Genomic DNA, 24,474 nt, shown 5'->3' with positions numbered 1-24,474 from the left:
CCCCCTTCAAATAGTTTCTATTTGCCTGTTTTTTATTTTCCTTGATTATGGGTCACACTTTAGTACTCCTTTGCTATCTCTTTTTGTTGAAAATTGGACATTTTAGATAATCTATTACAACAACTCTGGATATTGAGTTTCCCTTTCCTCCATCAGTGTCATTGTTTGCTTGGACTTTTTTTTTAGTCACAGCTGAACTAATCCTATACAGCCTGTTATTTTCTTGTTATCCTTTCCTTCATTCTTTTCGTCTTTCCTTCCTTCCTTGTTTTTTTTTTTTTTTTATCAGTTATTTTGGTTACTTAGAGATCACTCCTGGGTTGGCATAAGCCATTTATTGATAAAAGGTTATGCTTAAGCCCCTGAGCTAACTAGATTTCTATTCTTTGTCATTTTATGTGTGAGTGGCTTAGAGGCTGCTATTTCAGTTTAGGGCATTTGCATATATTGTCCCTGTCCCTTATAATTTTTTAGAGTATGTAACCATGGGCATATACATAAGCTTCCAGATTCCTATTGATGGCTGTAATTGTATTTTTTTTTTTGAGAGGTTTTTGCTGTAGGGTGTGTTCGCTCACCAGATAGACAGAGAGAGACATAGAGTCAGAAAGCGAGAAATCACTCCCCAGAGGGGATGGCCACGCCACAATCCATTCTCCATTCTCCTCTCGGGATCTTGGGCATGCACACACACGTACCTGGCGTGAGTTTTAAGCCACCAGGTCCAGGACACAAACTGCTGTCGACTACATGGGAGTCCAATGACATAGCCATTACACTAACTGCTGGTCTCTGTAATTGTATTTTTTAATCCTAGCCTTCTAATAGTTGCTCCTGTGTCAGAATAGCCTATTGCTTAATCAGTGATTGATCAGAAGTCGTGTTTAAGCCCCTAGTACTAGCAAAGCTGCTATCCTTTGTTGATAGATGTAGTTCAAGGAATGCTCCCAAAAGTGTGCCACAATTTTGCTTTGATCAGGTCCTGTGTGAATGCAGCCTACCACATGCATACAGTCTTCTCAAGCATCACAGCTGAATGTGAACCCAGGAGGATTTTCCTTGACTGTTAACTTCCTCTGGTCATCTCTATAAAATTCTGGCTGCTCTGCCATTTGGCTTCTATTAAGGAACTACTAGTCTCTTCTGAATTGTTCACCACCAACATGCCTGTGGTTTTTGACAATGGCCCTCAACATAAAATTTTCCATATTTTGTTACAAATTAAGCTTATTCCCTTGAGCAGAACTGCAAAGATCTTTGTCCTGTGGCCTTCTTTTTCCTCTAAGCAGAACTTTGTACCACTGCACTGGAGCTGGGGGTAAAGATCTGCTTTTCTGGGAATGACACCCTCATTGTACGAGTAGGCATTGGTTGGTGCAGCCATTGGTCTTATCAACTTGCCTTTCATTAACATTAAACCCTATGTTAAAGCAGGGCTGGGAGAAATCTGGGTACTACTATTCCTAGCTTGCTGTTTGTGAAGTAGAATTTCTGTTCTACAGATGAGCAGTGAGTAGAAGAGAGAAAATTCCATTACTTTGGCTGTATCTGCTAGGAATTGAGCTTCTTCAACATGAGGCTTAGGTGGCAGATGAGAAACACCAACATATAACCCTTCTCAGATTGAAGATCCCAACTTAGAAGCTGATAGGAGAGGAGAACTCCTTTATTTTTGGCAATACCATTCTAGGATAATGTCTGGGGTCGAGTTTTGGTAACAAGAAATAGTAGAATTAAGAAAACAGCTCGTTGGGAACCAGCAGTTAGCATAATGGCTATGTCACTGGACTCCCACCTAGTCGACCGCAGTTCGTGTCCCAGACCCGGTGGCTTAAAACTCATGCCGGGCGCGTGTGCGTGCGTGCCCAAGATCCCAAGAGGAGAATGGAGGAGAAGGGACTGCGGCATGACCATCCCCCCTGGGGGTTGCTTTCTCTTTTTCTGTCTCTATGTCTCTCTCTGTCTGGCGAGCGCACATGCCCTATAGTGAAAAACCTCTCTCAAAAAAATAAAAAAATAAAAAAATAAAAAAGAAAGATAACAGCTCGTGGGACCAGCAGTTAGCATAACGGCTATGTCGCTGAACTCCCTCATAGTCGACCATGGTTTGAGTCCCGGACCCAGTGGCTTAAAACTTACGCCGGGCGTGTGTGCGTGCGTGCCCAAGATCCTGAGAGGAGAAAAGAGGAGAAGGGATTGCGGCATAGCCATCCCCCCGTGGGGGGTGATTTCTCACTTTCTGTCTCTCTGTCTCTTTCTGTCTGTCTGGTGAGTGCACGTGCCCTATAGCAAAAACCTCTCCAAAAAAAAAAAATGACACCCTCATTGTACGAGTAGGCATTGGTTGGTGCAGCCATTGGTCTTATCAACTTGCCTTTCATTAACATTAAACCCTATGTTAAAGCAGGGCTGGGAGAAATCTGGGTACTACTATTCCTAGCTTGCTGTTTGTGAAGTAGAATTTCTGTTCTACAGATGAGCAGTGAGTAGAAGAGAGAAAATTCCATTACTTTGGCTGTATCTGCTAGGAATTGAGCTTCTTCAACATGAGGCTTAGGTGGCAGATGAGAAACACCAACATATAACCCTTCTCAGATTGAAGATCCCAACTTAGAAGCTGATAGGAGAGGAGAACTCCTTTATTTTTGGCAATACCATTCTAGGATAATGTCTGGGGTCGAGTTTTGGTAACAAGAAATAGTAGAATTAAGAAAACAGCTCGTTGGGAACCAGCAGTTAGCATAATGGCTATGTCACTGGACTCCCACCTAGTCGACCGCAGTTCGTGTCCCAGACCCGGTGGCTTAAAACTCATGCCGGGCGCGTGTGCGTGCGTGCCCAAGATCCCAAGAGGAGAATGGAGGAGAAGGGACTGCGGCATGACCATCCCCCCTGGGGGTTGATTTCTCTTTTTCTGTCTCTATGTCTCTCTCTGTCTGGCGAGCGCACATGCCCTATAGTGAAAAACCTCTCTCAAAAAAATAAAAAAATAAAAAAATAAAAAAGAAAGAAAACAGCTCGTGGGACCAGCAGTTAGCATAACGGCTATGTCACTGAACTCCCTCATAGTCGACCACGGTTTGAGTCCCGGACCCAGTGGCTTAAAACTTACGCCGGGCGTGTGTGCGTGCGTGCCCAAGATCCTGAGAGGAGAAAAGAGGAGAAGGGATTGCGGCATAGCCATCCCCCCGTGGGGGGTGATTTCTCACTTTCTGTCTCTCTGTCTCTTTCTGTCTGTCTGGTGAGTGCACGTGCCCTATAGCAAAAACCTCTCCAAAAAAAAAAAGAAAAGAAAAAAGAAAGAAAACAGCTTGTCATTCAGATGAAACAGATTCTCTCTATTCTTCATGAGATTCAATAGATTTTTCTAGATGAAAGTTTCTCCATTTGCTACATGATTTTAGTACATTTTCCAGAGAATTCAAATGATTTTTAAAAATAACCACCAGTTCACTTATTTTGTAGGAAGTAGGATTCTCTGAGTTTTTTATTCTACCAGTCTAGAAGTTACATTTAAATAATTATTTTTTAATCCACTAAGTTTGAGATGGTTTGCCATGCAGCAATACAGAATTGAACTAGACTCCAAAGCCAGATGGATGGAAATAGCAGCTCTACTACTTGCATGCTTTTGGACAAATTTTCTGGATAACTTCTGTTATCTTGTCTAAAAATAATTGACAGTTTATATATGTGTGTGTATATATATATGTATGTACATGTACATAGTATAGTATTTAGCATATAGAAAACTATTTAGTTTGCTATAGGGCAGGTACACTTGCCAAAGAGAGAGAAAGTGAGAAATCATTCTTCAGAGGGGTTGGCCGTGCTGCAATCCTCTCTCCTCTTGAGACTTTGGGCACATGTATCTGGTGTGCTTCACACGATTCAAGCCTCTGATTTGAGACTCAGTTTCTTGGTTGGCCACATGAGATCCAGCGCCTTAACCTCCACATGAGCTCCTGGCCCAAGAAAGATGATTTTGCACTGCTTAGGTTGTCTGGAATAACTAGAAATGCATAGAAGGCATCTGAACAGCACCTAGCACAAAATAATTACTTTGTAACCTATAGCACTAATACTGTAGTACTAATATAGGTGACAAGGGCATATTAGAAGCTCACAAGGATGAGAAGCTGACAATAGGGTAGTTGCTAGATTGGTAGGATTATTCAATGTGCTATGATTTATAGAAGAACTCAAAAGAAAATTGAGAACTGAGAGGCCATTAATTTTTGAGAATGGAAAGGGTGTGATTAAATATGATAATTAAAAAACAAAAACAAAAATTAAATGAAGCACTTCTGAAAACAATTTCCACCAGGGAGTAAGAATAAGTAGGGGGATCCTCACATGAGAACAATAGGAAAGCTTAGAGAATTTAGAGTTAAGTGAATACAGGCACACTGAAGCCCAAGGAAGAGCTTGGAAAGATGTGAACATTGGGAAGATACGCATGTGGGAAGAAAGGTGATAAATAAAGATCACTGAGGTTTTTCAGTAGGAGTCACTAGGTGTAAGTGGGAAGTATGGAAGCATGGCTGGTGGAAAGGACTAGAAGCATAAGATTGAGGGATGTTTTCTCTTGTTTTGTCAAGGATTTTACTTGTGCATTTGTTTTTTAGGATGAGATTCTTCTACTTTTCGGAGAAAATGAAGATAATGACAGATGGAAGATGCAAAACAAGTGGTAAGTGATGAAGGATCATTAAGTTGACAGAAGGGATCATTGGCAAGTGAAAGGGTTAGCATTTTTATATCGTTCTGAAGATTATATGAGTGATATATGTGAAAATACTCTATTAACATGTAGTTTTGGGAGTTAGAGAGACATTCAGTGACTATATATCATATAATCTCCAGCATCACTGGAAATATAAAACAAAACCATCTGCAAAGGAGAACCAGAAAAGTAAACATCCAATTTAATGAGGAGAAAGAGGAGGCAGAGCATGAAAAAAAAAAAATGTAAAGGAAATGTGGGAAACTGATGCATTAAATCAATAGTTTGTGTGTGTGTGTGTTTGTTTGTTTGTTTTTAATCGAGAGTATTTCTGAGCACCCAGTTGAGGTTGGCCAGTATATACTTTCCAGTCCTCTCTCTCTCTCTCTTTCTCTCCCTCTCTCTCTTTAAAGTTTATTTATTTATTTCTTACATGAGCAAAAGATACAGAAAGATTGAGAGCACCCCAGCAAGGTCCTGATATCACAATCTAACCCCAGCTTTCATCCCTGGACCATGGGCAAGTGTGTGCCCTGCATACTCAGGGAGGGTTTAAACTTGAACTGGAACCTTCTCATGTATGACTGCTTTTCAGAGCATCACATTTTTACTGCTGCATCGTCATCTTCCCTCTCTTTTAATGTACCTAATGCTCAAAAAAGGTGAAGACAGCAAAGAAAATAGATAATAAGTCTTTTTTAAAAAAAGGTATTTGCAAAGGAAACAGATAATGAACCCAGGACTGGGTCATTAGACAAGTGTAGAGGGGAAGGGAGCAAGAAATCAAGGACGAAAGTGGCAGCATTATTTAAATGACAACCTATGAGGTTCTATTTGAACTAGAGACTGGTCAGGCCATTTTAAATGCCTCAGAAGACTCATTTGTTTTAGAGGTTGGCAAGCCATGGCACACAAGCTACATCCTATTCAGCTACTTCTGTAAATAAAGTTTTATTGGAACACTGTTACACCCATTCCGTTATGTGTTGTCTGACTGCTTTTGCCCTCCAAGGCAGATTTGACTAGGGGTGATAGAGACCATATGGCCTACAGCATTGAAAATATTTACATTTTTGCTTTATAAACAATGTTTATTTACCCCTGGTTTTTGTCATAGAAAGGTATACATACCATGTTGGTAAGAAAAAAAAAGAGGATATAAAATAATATTTACAACATGATCCTATATTCTGTAAAGGAAAAAAAATATATAAATATACCTAGAAAATTACTATGTTAACAATCGTTTCTCTAAGTGGTAAGATTATCAAAAATTGTTATTTTCTCCTTCTTTTTTTTTCTCTTGTGCTGCTTCTCCTTTTCATCCTCTTTCTCTTTCTTTTCTTTCACCTCTTTCCCACCTTTTTATTCTACATAAACCTCATGTTTTCATAAGGTTAAGTTATGGTACCAACATAAGGAAAGAAAATTTTATTCATTGGTCACTTTAGTGATTAGAGTATTATGCTAAAGAATATAAGGCTTTAAATTCCTCTAGAAGGGTCCAGATAAACTTATCCTAAAGATAAAAATCTCTAAGTCTATGCCATTAACTATATCTTTATCTCAATCAAACATCCTCCAAAACTGTGACTTAGATTGACAACAACAAGGAATAGAAAATAGCAAAACTTATGCCTATTTTTAAATTAACAGCTTGAGGTATACTTTGACAATTTTATAGATACATATTAAGGTAAGTTAAGAATATTCTAGTAAGTGCGTAAAAATCTTCAAATTGTTTTGATTAATTTAGTGGTTACTAAGAAGGAATTGATGTTCGAACAGGAAGTCATGACAGAGTAATCTTTGAACTAAATGTGTATATAAAGTATATGTATATAAAGTAAGGCAAGTTAAATGCTTCAAAGAAAAAGGAAAATGGGGAATCTGGATTAACTGCATCCTAGATGAACCAACAGCATTCTAACAGGGACTCTCAGAAAATATGACTGACTTTAATTACTGCCACTTTCTGCAATTCCTCCAAGCACCCTGTCAACACCCCTGCAGGACTCGTCAAAAGTCCATTAGGTACTATCATTTTGAGCTAAAGAGTATTTGTGGGGTTCTGTGTGTTTAATTTGTTTGTTTTCATCCTAGTAGATATTGAACTGAATTTGTAAACAAACTTTTTTCTCCTCTTTTTAAGAATGATTTTTTATTTAATTTTACTTATTCATGCATTTATTTTAATTTGACCAGAGAAAGACATGCACAGAGAGAGAGAGAGAGAGAGGGAAAGCGAGAAAACAAGCCACCAGGTCTGAGACTCGAACCGCCGTTGGCCATGTGGGACTGTCCAGTGCCTTAACCACCATGTCACCGGCTGGTGCCAATGTAGACAAGTTTTTAAAAGGAGGCCTAGTTTGGATTGGTTGATACTTATCAAATGACTAAATTCATAGTTGGAGACCAAGTTGGCTTAAGGAAGGTTGAAGAATATGAGGTCACTCAAGAATGAGGAGAGAAAAGATCAAAACAAAGGTTGGAAGGGGAAGGGGGGAGGTGAGAAAAGTTAAGAATCTGGGAAAGGAGTTTGGTATGAAACAGAGGAATCAAAGATCAAGATAAACTTTAGACAAACACAGAGTTCCACAGAGACTCTTTTAACTCAAAGTTGTTTTATGTTACAAAGGGTATGTCTGGCAGTAGAGACTTGTAATAGCTAGATTTATTCAATCTCTCTCACCCTCTGTCTTCCAGAAGATGTTGATGAAGTAGTTTAGTATTTAGACTATAATCTGATTTGAGAATATCTTTGACAGGCTATGCAATTCCTACTACGTCTACTTAACTACTTCTAAAAGTAGTTATGATGAGAAAATCTCTGCAATTTACGAAATTGGCCTTTGTATTATCTGAAGGAATTAGGAAAGTTCATTTGGACTGGGGTCAGCAAGTGGTGTAGTGGTTAAGGCTCTGTACTCTCACATGGTTGACTGTGGTTCAAGCCCTAGACCCAGCGGCGTAAAATTCACATTGGGTAAGTGTGCATGCGTGCCCAAGCTCCTAGGAGGAGAATGGAGGAGTAGGAATTGCGCCATGACCATCCACCTGGGAGGGTGATTTCTCACTTTCTGTCTCTCTGTCATTTACTCTCTCTCCAGCAAGTACATGCACCCTATAGCAAAAATCTCTCTCTAAAAATAAAGTTCATTTGGATAAAAGGATAAATAACAAAGCAATAAACATTTGTGTCAAGGAAAAACGGGATGAAAGAGGCCATTTAAGGCTAAATAGAACCAGCTTGGTCATTCATTGGAGTCTGGGAAAAGAAATATTACTAAAGTAGATACCAAAATCAACTTCCTTAGGTACTTTCCTCTTTACTTAAAAAGGCCCAAGCCTATAAGACAAATGAGAAGTATCCTATATAGCTACCCTATGTCTGGCAATTAAGTAAGAGGTTAAAAAAGGGCCAAAACCAAATTTTCTACCTATTCAAGACAAAGTGAAATCCAAAGATATTCTAGGAAACAGACCTGAATACATGCTTGGTAAATGAGAGCTACCTCTCAAAAATGATCTGATCTTGACTCATATTTACTTATTAATTTATTCATTTATTTCCTGCTATTTATTTCTAGTTTAATTACATTGTGTATAAAAGCATTTTTTGTATTATTTTTATTCTTTTAAAGGTGTTAAGGTGTGGTTTATGGCTTAGAAAGTGGTCTCTCTTCTCATGTGATCTTGAGAAGACTATGTAATCTGTTGTTGGATGAAGTGGCTTATTGGTGTCAATTTTAGCCAGTTGATTGATGGTGCTGTTGTGTTCAGCTACATTTTTACTGATTTTCTGCCAGCTGGATTTGTTTATTTTTGATAGAGAGGTGTTAAAGCCTCCAGCTATAATAGTGGATTCATCTGTTTTTGCAATTTTACCAGATTTTTTTGCCTTGCACATTTTGATGCTCTGTTATTATTAATTCATTTACTCAACAAATAGTTACTGATTACCTCTGTGAGTGAGCTATAACCCAGATTCTGGTTTGCAGGGGGAAATTAAACAGTATTCTTGCTTTATTGCAGCTTGTGGTCTAGTGGAGAGAGTTAAACAATGAGCATGTCATACGGAGTTTCCCAATCTGACGTGAAGTGTTCCCCTGAAATGCTGTTCCAGGGCCAACTGTTACACAGTTGGGAGAAGAACAGATATGTGGTCTGCCCAGCCAACACACAAGTGTCAACTTGCATTTTAGGATAAATCTAAGTCAGTTGATGATATGAATGATGAAACGGTGACTGAATAAGGAAGCAGATCCTGTCCCTTCTCTCACTCAAGAGTCATTGACAAAATGCTTCTCTTTAGAGGAATCAGTCCCAGATACTCTGTGTGGTTTCCAGAATAGTCCATGCCTCCCCAGGCCCTGCACTCTAGGTTACCTCACTGGCCTCATTTTCTAATTACTGATTAATTGCTTCCTGTGCTTCATGGTTGAATACACTATGTATGCTACTACGTGGATGGTCTCTCTAGCTGAAACGCAATCCCCTGATATTACTTTTATGAAGAATTCACATTCATAAATGAGGAATTTCTTCTGTATCACTTTTTCTCCCATCTTTTTACTCAGTTAATGACTGGAAATTCAATGCCACAGTGATCCTTATATAACTTATCATTTTATATAGCAATTACTCACCTCTCTCAGCAAGACTGGGAACTCTTGAGGGAAGAATTTATGGTATTCACTTGTGTTTCCCCAAGAGTTTAGACCACTGCTACATTAACAGTTATTTAATAATTATTTATTGAATAAATAAATACACGAGTGAACAAAAAAAGAAATAATGGGCAGGAAGATATTTTAAACAGAGATAAAAATGAACAATTTATTAATATCGATTAGTGAATTAATATTATTGTGTGTGTGTGTATTGTGTTGAACATCAAGAAAACTTAAGCAGCAAAGAGTTGGCCTTTTGCCTCATGGAATAACTAATCTACAATGTTTAAGGAGATAAGACTAATAAAAATAGTAAAACACAAATAAATGAAATAAATTCACAAACCCAACCCAGTCCCCACAGACAGACCTGCAGGCACAGGAGTGATTTTGAAAATGGATTGTTCTTTGTGTGGAATAAATTATTCTTAGTCAGACTTTTGAAAAATTTACCCCATTGAGTCAAGAGAGGAGAATATTTTAGAGATAAAATAAATAGCATAAATCAAGGCAGGGGAGAAGGAATAACCCTGCACTTGAACTGGCCTGATATTCTGCAATCTGCTTTTGGAATACTAATTTGTTGGTAAAAATTAATTCTAGGGGTTGCTGAAAGGACTTCAGTGGCTTTAAAAGTCACTTGGTTTAGCTGTGGAATGAACTCAACTGGCTGCAAAGTGTGTCTAGGGTGAAGCTGGGATAAATCTGATTTGTCTTCAGATGTCAATCAAATTTCTAAGTCAAAGTTAAATCACACTTGATCAAGCCAGAGAATTGTGGTGAAATAATGCACTGTGGGGACATGGCTACCTTCATATTTGTTAACAACACAAGTGCTTACTTAACCATGCTGACTTGGGGTGCCTTCAGTGGAAAACCCTTTCCAGATCTGCACATAGCTAGTGAAGAATGTGTTCACTCTTCCTGTTGTAACGTTGGACAGTGAATATTTATTTTTAAAGAAAGTTAACGATTTTTAATGAGAAGTTTCCCCAGAAAAATTCCTCAGAAGAGGAAATCAATATTGACTAAGTGCCCATTATGTGCCAGTAATATTTAAGTTCCAAAACTATCCTAGGATGTAGTATCATAGTACTTTCTTTACAGATGAGGAAACTGAAACTCAAAGAACTGACTTTCTCAAAGGTGCATGTGCTAGGCTTAGAACCCTTGAACTGCTTGACTCCAAAGAACATCTTCTTGGCCCCAGACCTTCAGTATAACTTTTTACAGGAAACACAACTATCCACACACACATACACACTCTCTAAAGATGCAGCAATGATGTACTTCTGAAAACAAATAAAAAATTTTTGTTTTTTATGGTATTAATATATTATAGGGAAAAGGGACTTTTTAAAAACTCCATCCAGAGATTTAAATAAGTTCAAAAATAAGTGCCTGAGAATTTGAAGCTAAAGCAAGGGAGCAAAATGCTCTGATCTTCCACCTAGTGGAAGGTTAGAACAATGCAAGATGAAAAGAGCCAATTCCATACAAATATACAATACAGAGTTGGTCTAGTAGTAGATTTGAGGGCCAAAGAGGGTTCCATCTGCCTCTCAGTTCTCTCTCTTGCCTGTTAAAGTATGCAGGTACATATCAGGAACATCACCCTCCTAGGTAAAACATTCTTTCCAGGAAGCCTGGAGTATTAAAGTTGTGTACGTTGTTTATCTGAGTCGTTTCAAATAGGATTCTAGACATGTGTGTGTGTGACTGGAAGATGAAGAAGGTGAGAGATATTCTAAAGAAGAACTCTAGTAGTATGGGAGAAGGCAGTCATACCACGATAGGGGGCCTTGGACCCACAGAGAAAGGAGGCTGGTGGCAAGCTTGAGGATAAAGCCCAGCACAGAATTGTTCTTGAATTCTGCCCTGGACTTCCATATTGGTGGAAACAGAATGCAGGAGTTATGGAGTGCAGCTGTATGTAAGGAGTATAGCACTTCATAAGCAGAGAAGGACATTCTGTGAGGTCTTAACCTCCCCAAGAGGTTGTATTGCACCTGTGGAAGTGATGTTGAGGTAGGTTGGACTAGATGGTCATTAACGTCCCTTCCAAGTATAAAATTCTTAGGAAGATTCTATGAATGATTTTGCTAAGTTTCAGAGATTTCTTGGTATAATTTTAATGTGATTTTCATTCATTCAGCAAACATTTATTTAATTATTAAATACAACCTGTATGTTTTAGGCACTATTGAAGAAACTGAGTACATTATCCCATTTCTTAGTGAATAAGGTAAGAAGCTAAAACTGACAAGATATTAGGATCTGTAGGAAAAATCCTAATCTAAGAATGTAAAAATCTTCAGTGCTGGACCAGGTGTCACAGTGGTTAAGGTGCTGGATCCCACATAGCTGACTCTGCGATTGGAATCCTGAACCCAGGGGCTTGAAAATTACACAGGGCACATGTGCATGGTTGCTCAAAATCCCAAGAGGAGAATGGAGGAGAAAGGATTGCAGAATGGCCATCTCCCCTGAGGGATGATTTCTCACTTTCTCTCTCTCCGTCACTCTCTTTTTCTCTGGCAAACTCATGTGCCCTGTGGCTAGCACCAAATAAACAAATACTCAGGGCCACTGGCATTTCTGTGCACTTTGTATCCTGTCACAGACCTCAGAGTTTCACTTTCTGAACTCTTTTGCTCTAGATGTGTTAGATGGGCATAGCAGAGATTTAAATTCACTGCCTTTTTTTCAAAAGCTCTAAAAGATTATATAAAAGTAAACTTTGGTCCAAATGTTATTTGGGGGACATGTATTTACCTGGCACTACTAGTGGCTAGATGCTGGGGTAATTATTCATCCTTTTGGGGATGGGGCCATAGCACCAGTACCTACTGGTCATGTCCCCCCTCTGGCACCACAGCCCTAAATAAGAAGGATTCCTGGCTGTCATCCCTCTTTTTTTTTTTTTTGTCCGCTTCTCCAGGTAAATTGAACTCCACAGCTATTCCTACAGAGAAAAACTTTGAGAAGTTTTGAAAAAAGTTACACATACTTATACATATGTGACTAAAATACAGAATTAATTCAGCAGCTTTATTTTTACATATAAAATTAATCTTACTTGAAATAAATAAATAGTCAATGGCTTAAAAAGTGATTAAAAAAGTGATGAACAACCTGAACTTCTCTTTTATAAAATACAGACTGGGACATTTATATGATCTGAATTGCAGTGTATGCATAATATGGGTAAAACAGCTTATATGATGCTAATTTTATGGACATTATTTGTGAATAAAACTCTGAAGGCTGTAGGTCCATATTTACAGTAAAGATGATATAACATTAACAGCATAAATGTATCAATTAGCATAGGCTGGGTTATGTGCTGCAGTAACAAATGCATTCTTAAACCTCAGTGACAACACAACCAGTGTTTGTTTTGGGGTTTTCCCCCTTCACTGAGGTTCCACATCCAATTCTAAGGTGGAAGGTAGCTCAGCTCTCTAGTCTTTCAGAGACATAGAAGACATGGTACAACTGATGATTCAAAAAGTTGGAATAGGACCAAAATAAGAGAGACGCCAGACATAGGATAGCTAGTCTAAAAATATAAGTACCAATTCTGTCATTAAAAAGTTTAGTTCAGAGACCAGCAGATGGCGTAATGGTTATGTCACTGGACTCCCATGTAGTCAACCATGGTTGGACTTTCAGACCCAACAGCTTGAAACTCATGCCAGGCACATGTGCATGCATACCCAAATCCTGAGAGGAGAATGGAGGAAAAAAGATTGTGACATGGCCATTCCCCTGAGTGGGCGATTTCTCATTTTCTGTCTCTGTGTCTCTGGTGAGTGCACATGTCCTACAGCAAAATTCTCTCTTTAAAAAAAAGTTTAGTTCAAAGGGGTCCAGAATGTTATCAAAGAATGCTGGAAGGTAGCAATGGTAATCAAAGTGTGTGTCAATGGCTATTGTATAAACACTGCCCAATCAGGCATGGCATAGGCATGTGCCTGCTCAGATTCTCCCAGTACATACCTGCAGGGCAAATGGAGAAGAGCTGTGAATGGAATGATGGCAAAACAGGTAGGGGCTAATGCTAGCCAAGTAGAATCAGCAGCCCCTTAGATTAAATAAACATGGGGACTGTAAGATTAATTTGTGTTTACTATAACTTTTTAAGAGTGGGTTCATCTACTGTATTATAACACTACTCTTGCCTTCTTGGATTTCTTATGTTCATCTCACCTCCAACCTCTCTCCTTTCCTCTGTCCTGTCCCAGTAATTCTTTCCTCCTATCCTCTGTTGAGTGTTCTGATAAATGTAGACACTTCTTTATTTTCTCTGCTTTCTGTGCCTCTCATGAGTCATTTCTGAGGGCACTGAATCATTTTCATCATTGCTCAACCCCCTCCTCTTTGAAGTCCTTGCCTTGATGCAGCCTTATTCATCACCCTTCTCTCTGCAACCCATATGAGTCCAGCACACTGTTTACATTGGGCTTTAATTTGTTGTTAGTGGCCAATGCTAGTGTCCCCCTTTTTCCTGAGGGCCCCATCCTTGTTCCTCATGCCTGTGGAGCTTCCAGTGAGCGAGCGTAAAGAGCCGAAGTTCTGCCCCTTAACCCTGGTGTATGGACTCTGGCCCAGATCATTCCAGGCCTCCTCTTTTCACTTGTATTTTACAGCAACTTTTCTCTTGGTGTTGCTACAAAGGGAAGAGGAGGAAAGTACGTATAATATATACATCTTTGTTTAAATACAGTTAAAAGTGCAAATTAGATAATCCCTTCAGTGGATGGAATGCACTGCTTTATGACTTCAAACACTAGGATTTTGCATAGATGCATTGGTGTTTAGTAATTGGTAATAGATCTTGACATTTCAACAGGCTCCATTGGGTTATCCTCCATTTTCCTTTCTCCTCCCCCCAGCCAAGTTGTTCTGGAATTGATTTATGAAACTAGTTTGCTTTTTACTTATTTTATTCCTCATTATTCATATTTAATGTTATCCGCACTTGACCTTGTAACTCTAATTCCTTAAACTGAATATGTACACACACTGACTTTGTTCTTCTTGACAGGTCTTATCATTTTTTATCATTGCCATCCCTCTTTCAGCCTTTTAAAAATCTATGGCTCTCCGAATCTCTTATCTGTTTACATTCTTCTTCATTATTTAGTATTAATGTTCTTCTTCAGCCATTATTCTCTAGATTGTTATTTTCCCTCATTTCCTGATTTTGGTCTTTCTGTCACTGAGCCAGATCTCTCACTACCATATTTTAGAGGTCAACTGTAGCTTCACCCTGCAACTAATGCAGATGTTACCGAAAAAAGAAAACACACACACACACACACACACACACACACACACACCAAAAACCATCCTAACTAGGAATTCAGCAACAGTTCAATCCGTTCTTGCATTTAGACTTTTGGCTTCATTTAGGAGCGTTAACTGAGTCATTGCTGAGAGTGTATGTTTACTCACTCAGAGCCAGAAGATCATTTGGTAGCTAAAGAATAGGACATAAATTTTGTCTTTAAATAATCTTAAGACACAGAAACACCATCAAACACTTACATGGCTATGATTTGTTCAGCAGCATTCCAAAGAAAGAGGGTGCTAATCTTTGGTAATATGGAACACATTTTACAAAATCATAAACTGATAAGTAACCACTAATGTTCATCCAATAACCCAGGTACAAATGATATTTCTTTTCTTAACTTTTTATGAAATGTTAGAATGATGCGTGGCAGGGAAATCTGGTATGACACTGAGAATTCTGCGTGTATTTTATACAGTTCATGTGATTAGATTGGTTATTTAGATTTTTTTCCCACTAAAGCCAAGTATGAGCTAGTTATTTGTACATAATCTTCCTGGCTGAGGAAGGAGTGACAAGTGTCTTCCAACCATACTTTATAGAAGAATTAAAATGAAGCATTCTGTTAGTGCTATATTAATCCATTACCTGAATTTTAAAAATGATGTTTTACTTTTAAGATATAGACAGTGAATTAGCATGCTTTTGAGGTGAAAAGACACCTTGATTATTCCTGTAATACCCTTACTATTATTGTTATCATGACATGCCACATCTAGGTTCAACTCAAAGACATTTAGATCTCATCCTAACTTCAAGATTTTTAATATTTCTATGTAGGCTAATATTGTTGTGCTTCTACTGGCTAATTAAACACTACTGTGATACAAAATATAATTAGAATCATGGGAAGTAGTAACACATGTGAAATAGAGAACTAGAGATTCATATAAAGACCCTTCAATAATTTTTGATATAAAAGAAATGTCATGTATGTTAGACTTGGCAGTATTGCTTTCTACCCCAAAGTACTAAAAGGTGTTCTTCTTTCCTTCTTATTTATTAGTGATGGAGCACATATGCATGCATGTGAGACAGAGAGGGAAAAAGAGGGAGAGAAAGAGAAGCATCCTCCAAAGGGTCTGGTTAACCTGGTCTGGTCGCCTTCATGGAGGCTCCTAGCCATTGGATCATGGGCACTCCTGAATGTGTCCTGCATTTTTCAGCTGACGCAATTTCTTCTTTATTAAACACATTGAGGAAATTCTTGGATCAGTCGATGTGTGGAAAATCTCAGAGAACACGAGAACACACACACACACTCACTGATTCAACCACGGTTTTTTTTTTTTTTTTTTTTTTGGAGAGGTTTTTGCTATGGGGGGCGTGTGCTCGCCAGACAGACAGAGACAGAGAGATAGAAAGCAAGAAATCCCCCCCCAGGGGGGATGGCCACACTACAATCCCTTCTCCTCCATTCTCTTCTCGGGATCTTGGGCACACGCGCACACACGCCTGGCGTGAGTTTTAAGCCACCAGGTCCAGGACACGAACCATAGTCGACTACGTGGGAGTCCAGCGACATAACCATTAGGCTAACTGCTGGTCCCTCAACCTCGTTTTGAAAGCTAGGTCTAATTTAACCTGTGACAGTAGGTATCCTTATACATTCTAAGATGAGAGGATTGAGAGTTAGCACAGTAAACACAGGATGTGTGACCAGTGTGCTTTCCATGAGAGCCTGAGCTCCAAATCACAACACTGTGCTTCTGTAGGAAGGTTAACTTCACTCTTCAAGCAATGGAGATATAGAGCTAAATTGTATCATATGGATGTAGCAATACTATCTGATCACTGCATAATCTCCAATATTCAGATTGGCCTGGATTCAATACCTTTGAACTCATAGTTTTTGAAAAAAAAAAAAAAATAGCACAAGAGACATGTTCTTTTCTCAGCTTTCATTTACTCTCTAAAAATCACACCACCCTTCAGTGTAATAGTGAAATTTGTGAGTTAGTGCATTCCTTTTTAATGGATTCATAAAATGGAAGTACTTTTGATCCTTTATTGATATGTGCAGAGGCACCATCCAGCATGTTTTCTTACTAGAAAATGACTATAAAAATACAGCTTTCCATCTCTCAGCAGTGATAGATAAGAAGTACTGAAACAGCATTAATAATTAATGGGCAGACAAGATGAAACTCCAGTTGCTCAGACTTCTGTCTCCACATAATCTGTATTTTATACAAAAGGAGAAAGAACTCAATGGAATTTCAGCTGTGACCGGATAAAAACTGCCAGCAAATGTGATAAGGAAAGTCTAATGTGTATATTAATCATGTTTATAGCTCTTCATTTGTTGATATATTAGCCTGAACTCCCTTTAAAAATACATTTTTGATTACCAGTAGATTCATTTAATGCAATCAAATTTCAAATAGGATCCAATTAAAGGTTCTAATTTTTATTGATCAAAAATAATTAACCTATCTCATAAATCAAGGAACAAACAAGTTAAGAATTTTAGTGCAAGATGAGAAGCATTAAGAAAACAACTTTTGAAAAGTTTGATGCATGGTGTAAATATGCCATTGTATGTTTATAGCATGAGTTAACATTTGGCACTTTTATTATCCAAATTGTTTTTTTAGATATAATGAACGTATAATATGACTCAGTAAGTAAGACACAGTTTACTCTTGAATTGTTTAGATTTCAAATATGATGCATTTTTATTTTCTCTGGATCAGCTATAATAAAAGAGATTACAAGGTTAGGGTGGGGAATGGAGTGTTTCTAGTGACAATTACATTTTTGTGGTTAAAAACCCAAGAAAATAAGGCTCAGTTAAAATTACTATATACACTTGGTAAATGTTTTGGCATGGCAAAACCAATATATCGAAACTAAAACTTAGGAGAAATTTGTTCAATCCTATATGTTCAATAATCTCTCAAAGTTATACCTAAAACCATAACCCATATTTGTCTCAGACATCAAGATTGATTAAGACAACAAGAGAAAGAAGACACCCAAATACAGGAATGTGACATTTGTCCACATTATCAAGAATGCTGAAGAGGCAAAAAAACTTTCCCAGGTACACCTAGAAGTTTCAGAAGAATTCATTACAGAGGTACATAAATATCCTCTTATATTTAGATATTAGTATAAATATTTTTGTGATAGTTATGCTCGTGAGGGAAGGTCCATACGTCTTGGGACCAAAATGAATTACAATAAGCTCTATAGAAGTCAGAATGGAAAGGTTTTGTGGGGAAAAAAAAGGTCATGAATGTTTTAATAAGTAATACCAAAGGTACTAGGCTAATACCTGAAAGGTTGTACATTTTATGTGCCAAAAGATTGTATTCATGAAATGTGTTAACTAACAAGATAAGAGCATAGTGTAGTAATAATTTAACGAGTTTACTACTTATAAAGGCTGAATCAAGTTAAATCAATGAAAATAATTTTCCAGGCATGAAGTTTACCCCCAACCATGTCTATATGAAATAACCTGGACTACTAGACTCCGCAGTGTGCAGGAAAAACGAAGCAGGGCTAGCTGAGTTCAAGTCATCTCCCACACTATTGGAACAAGAGCTCAGAATTCTGCCACTGGCCAATCAGTTTTATCACTGTTTTCATGAAAAAAATAATATATTATTAAGAAATTAAGCAACATTTTATAAGCTGACATATTGTTGGGACCTTAGCTAGCAGGCAGATTATCTAAAGCTTGGATGTGTTATGTCATGACATAAACACATAAGGTAAAAATGCCTGGCCTGTGTAGGCAAACTCTCTACCTTCATGAGTTTGTTTATTCACTGGTAATATGGCTATAATAATACCTGATCTGCTTTCTCCCAGGAATCTAGTGATATTTTCTTTTTAATGAGAAAAGGTGATAAAGGGGCCTGTGGAACTATAAACACCACACAGATGCGAGGTGTGATTATTAAACTGCAGGGTTTCTCACCTTTCTAAAAGAATTTTTAAGAACCAAAGATTGACATTGGACTCCTGGGTCTCCAAACTTAGTTCATCTCCTCTGTAAATTCTACCATTAGTTTACAACCAACATTTTCCCAAAACTTGAAAAATACTAGTTCCATGGAAATTTAGCAAGAGTTATTCCAAAAAGGTGTCTTGTGAAACGTGGGTGGAAAATGGGTTTCTTTCCTACAGGTTTCTTTCCTACATCAGCGCCTTTAATATACAAATTAAAGACTTTAACAGAAAAGATATGAGATGGAGTTGCCTCAAACTTATTTGACGATGGAAATTGCTTATTACAGATAGTTTCTTGGGACTATCATTCTGCAGAAATTGCTTTGGAAAACACTGATGAAACTTTAATTTCTCAAAATGTATTCACTGAAGACACAATGGCTTCTAATTCTCTTCAGGCTCTTATGATACTATTAAATAGGCTAGTATTTCTCAGAGGATGGTTTCTGGAGGTGCTTGTTTAAAATGCAGATTCTCTGACCAATGGATGGAGAGCTTCAATTCTAGTCTCATTCTGTGACCAGAGGTGGAGTCATAGGAATATGCATTTTCTTACAGTTTCTTCAAATGATTCTGAATCACATGATCCCAGACCATGGTCTGAAACATGCTGCTGTTACAGACATAGGTGATGGAGATATTGTGGTTTTAAAGGCGTATTAGCATAAGATGTATCTCATTTACATTTTTGAGCTCCAAAAGGCAAGTTCATCCCCAAAAAATCTCTAAGTAGATCAATTCCTTCAGTCCCTATCAGCGCTCCCTTCTGCTGATTGACCTGAAAATACGTAAGACCATTTAACCATTTTACTATGCATGCAATGCTCGCCTGATACAACGTCCTACTTTTATTTTTTTTTTCAAAAAGGAAATAGGCCACAGAGGCATACTTTGATGAGTAAGAACACAAGTATTTCCCTACATGAATTCTTTGGAAATCCAAATTTATAATGTCTGGGAAAGGAGTTTTAACGTCCACTTTGCTAACAGAGCTGTTATAAATAGAAAGGGGAGAAACACTGGACACCTCCCTTGGACCTTGAACAGAGTGGAATGAAATAATGCTGTCTAAAAATAGTCAAGGTGCCTACATGACATTATAAACATAGTGAGCCTGGGATAAGGACACATTTTGAAATTAATCTGCTAAGTGGGTGTCAGGCTGTTTTCTCTGTAAACCCCACTGACTGTGCAGTCCATATAAATGAGCAGGAACGTACATGTTAGTGTGTATGCAAGGATGAGAGGGCATGGGTTTTTTTGTTGTTTGTTTTGAGACATTTTTGTTATAGGGCACGTGTGCTCGCCAGATAGACAAAGAAAAGACAGAGAGACAGAAAGCAAGAAATCACACCCCCGGGGAGATGGCCATGTTGCAATCCCTTCTCCTCCATTCTCCTTTCGAGATTTTGAGCACACACGCACATGCCCCGGGCATGAGTAAAAGCCACTGTGTCTGGGACTCAAACTGCGGTCAACTATGTGGGAGTCCAGCGACGTAGCCATTACTCCAACTGATGGTCCCGAGGGGGCCTGTTTATCACTCTCTGTAGCATTAAAAGTCACTTGTGTAGGACTCTTTTTTATATATTTCCCCAAACAGTATGAGATAGTTATGTATCAGTGAGTACCCAAATAAGAAAAAAAAATGTTCTTATTCATTTTTGTTCATCTAAATGTCACCTTATAGGTCAGTTTCTCATCTCGATTATGTAGCAGGGAAGACAGTGGACTCTGGAGTCAGTTTGCTTGGATTTGAATCCTAGTTCTTCCATTTATTTGAGTTCATAAACTTTCAAACTTCAGTATTTTCTTCTGTAAAATGAGGTATCAGGAATACCTACTGCATAGACTGATATGCAAACTGAATGAAAAACACAAAGCGTTTGGTGCATGCACAGTGCTCAGATAGGCGAGGTATTCTTTCTGTCTCCATTAGCCAGGATCACGAATTTCGTTAGCTCTTCTCTATGCCTCACCAAGTTTGAGGAGAGCTGCATATGCAGAAAGACTCTGTTAAAGGATTTTTGGAAGTTGAAAGAGTGAATATGTTGAATTGAATTGAAGTAATTTTGTTTTTTGTTTGTTTGCTTATTGTTTGTTTTGTTTTGGAGAGAGACATTTTTCCTATATGGTGCATGCACTTGCTGAAGAGACAGAGAGACAGAAAGTGAAAAATCACCTCCCGGGGGAATGGCCACACCACAATCCCTTCTCCTCCATTATCCTCTCAGGATTTTGGGCACTCACACAAATGCACCCTGCATGAGTTTTAAATTGTTGGGTTTGGGACTCAAACCATGATCAACTATGTGGGAGTCTAGTGACATAGTCATCACTCCAACTACTGGTCCCCGAAAGCATTTTTAAACCTTTGGATATTTCTTTTGGGCATTAAGAATATTGGAAGGAAACAGCAGATGGTGTAATAATTATGTCGTTGGACTCACACGTGGCCTACTGTATTTGAAACCCAGACTCAGTGACTTCAACTCACGCCCCACACATGTGTGACCAAAATCCTGAGAGGATAATGGATAAGGAGGGATTTCTTGCTTTCTATCTCCCAGTCTTTCTCTGGTGAGCGCAATGCACTCTATAGCAAAAATCTCTTTAAAAGTAGTATCGATGGGACCAGCAGTTAGTGTAATGGCTATGTTGCTGGACGCCCATGTAGTTGACCGCGGTTCGAGTCCCAGACCCGGTGACTTAAACTCACACTGGGCGCGTGTGCGTGCGTGCCCAAGATCCCGAGAGGAGACTGGAGGAGAAGGGATTGTGGCATGGCCAGTCCCCCTGGGGGGTGATTTCTCACTATCTCTCTGTCTCTCTCTGTCTTTCTGTTGAGTACATGTGCCCTATAGCAAAAACCTCTCCAAAAAGCAAAATAATAATAATAATATTGGGAGGCAATTCCAGAAACAGCATGAGCCAATCTGTGGTGTTATGAATTTTCCTGGAAGTCTTGTTTCTCTATTCTGGACCTAGGAATCATGGTGGTCTTCCCAGTTCTATGGACTCTGTTCTTCGCTTGGTATCATGCTTTGCCTGTGTGTTCAAAATGAGCCTTTGGAAAAGATATAGCTGATCTTTGTAGGGAACTTGGAGGCAAAACATACCATCAAAGTAATAATGATTTTTTTTTTTTGGTGGAATTATCATACTGTTGTCTGCACTTCAATTTTTAAGAAAATATATTTTTTGGTCCTACTCAAATAGCAAGACAGTGAAATACCTCATCAGTTGAAAGTAAAATTGCTACTATGAAAAATGGGGTGTGTGCTGACTAATATCACTTACATACTGGTGTGTGGTAGAGATGTTGCTAGACACAGGCCAGGAAAAGCTACACTCGCTGATTGCACTTTTAACCCAGTGATAAGTGGGACATTGAAAACCCAGCAGAATAAGAACGACAAATATTTAAGCTATCACTTCACCCTTACATCTGATGATGGAAGGTTTTATCTTACAGGCAGGATAAAAGTGAAATGAATTGCCTGCATCTACACATAAGGATTTGGCTAAAGCCAAAATTATAGAATTTTTCTTGTGGCTATGTGGCAGGGATAGAGATTCAGGAGGAGGGGGCCAGGGAGGACTCAAAAGAAACTCTCTCGGAGCTGAGGGAAAGCAGAGTCATGGTCTCTCCTCCCTAAAAAATGCCTTGTACACCTATTCTTAACCTGTTGGACCAGAATACATGTCTTTTTGCTCAAAGCTGAATGTGACCAGGTCTGGTGCTTTTCTAAATGTGATCTATTAGGTTGAGATTCCTTACTGGGTTATTAAATTAATTAGTGGTTAGGAACCAGTATAAAGTCAATTTACCAGTTAGAAATCAGTATAAATAGAATAGGATAACGTGATAGGATAGGATAGGATATAGGATAGTTCTAAGTGCAAAGCACATAGTAGGGCTGTATTGGTGTAATTTTGTTTCAGTTGTGTGTGTGTACGCATGTATATGGACGGCAAATTATAAAACAGATTATATTTCTGACTTCAAGTCTCAATTAAAAAAATCCTGAAAGCAATGTTCTTGCGTCCATTTATGGTTCCCAAGCAGAAGGAAGAGATGTTTCTACTATAGCTCTCAGGCTGGGTCACTGGCTACATCTTTGCTGTGCCCTTTGCTGAGTTGCCCACCCAGGAACTAGTGAGGCTAATCGCTCATCTTTACCGAGCATGTGTCCATCGTAAGACACTGTGCTAAGTGTTCATATGTACTTTTCTCTTAGAACAACCGTCCCAATTAGGTACTATTATTATTCCAGTTTTATAGGCAAGGAAACCGATACCCAGGCAGGTTAAATAACTTGCTTAAGTTTACACAACTAGAGGAGGGGAGAGAGAGGATTTGAACCCAAACATCTGGTTCCAGTGGCCCATGCATGACAATGATTAGGAAGCTGGTTAGCTTACAAATAATCGAACTTTATTTCTCATAGTTCTGAAGACTGGAAAGTCCAAGAGCTGGCTGCTGGCAGATTCGGTGTGCTGAGGACACACTTCCTCACAGCTAGCCTGTTTTTGCTATCATCACATAACAGAAGGGATGACGAAGCTCCCTTGGTTCTCTTTTATAAGAATACTAATTCCAGAACCCTCTTGACTTAACACTCTCCAAAGTCCCCACTTTCTCATACAATTACTTTGGAAGTTAATATTTTAATGTATGAATTTGGGGGGAGTATAGACATTCAGACCATAGCTGAGGCCATCTCTTCTTCTACTTTATTGCCAATGCCATTTCTTCTCTGCTCCACATCAAATGACATCAAAGTCAGCACATCCTTTTGATAATCTCAACACATTTATGAGGCAGAACCACATGAAATTGCTTCCACTTGCCTACACTTGAACTACAGAACAAGCAGTTTCGTGTGGTTTAACCCAATAACCTGTCCTGTGTGCAGATGGATAGTAAAGGATGACTACTGTGTTGTCTCCAGCATTAGTATATTTATAACCTAAAGAATGTTGAAAATTAACACTTAGAACTCCTTTTGTTTCATATTTCAATCCATTATAGTTGGGTTTTCACAGGGCCAAGTTTGCTGAAACACTGTGTAATAGATGGTAGAACGTCAGAGCGTGGAGGAATTTATCAATTTATTATTTAGCAATTTATTTGAATTTCTCACTCAGACTAAACTCACCCTACTTCTTATGGTTTTTTTGCATGTGAGGAAACTGAGACTTAATGAGATTAAGAAATTGGTATCAAGGGTTGGCTGAGCTGAGGCTAGAATTCAAGCTAATAGGTTTTTAATGTCTAGTCTTGAAGAGTTTTGACTATATCAGAGTAGTTACCTACAGATAAATTTAAGTCCTAGGATAGGTACATCTTGTAAACGCCCTCTCCTCCTATCCCCTAGTTGCTTGTTAAGAATCTCAGCCAGGGGGAACCAGCAGTTACTGTAATGGCTATGTCGCTGGACTCCCACATAGTCGAGCGCAGTTTGCGTCCGGACCGGTGGCTTAAAACTCACGCCGGGCGTGTGTGCCCAAGATCCTGAGAGGAGAATGGAGAAGAAGGGATTGTGGTGTGACCATCCCCCCTGGGGGATGATTTTTCACTTTCTGTCTCTCTGTCTCTGTCTGTCTGTCTGGCGAGTGCACGTGCCCTATAGCGAAAAACCTCTCCAAAAAAAAAAAAAAAGAATTTCAGGCAGGGATCAGCAATTAGCGTAATGGGTCTGCCACTGAACTCCCATGTAGTGGACTGTGGTTCTAGTCCCAGACCCGCT

Source organism: Tupaia chinensis, unplaced genomic scaffold, assembly GCF_000334495.1.
Source record: "Tupaia chinensis unplaced genomic scaffold, TupChi_1.0 Scaffold000097_1, whole genome shotgun sequence".
Taxonomy (NCBI): domain Eukaryota; kingdom Metazoa; phylum Chordata; class Mammalia; order Scandentia; family Tupaiidae; genus Tupaia; species Tupaia belangeri.
The sequence above is the reverse complement of the archived record's forward strand: the minus strand, read 5'-3'. Positions refer to the sequence as shown.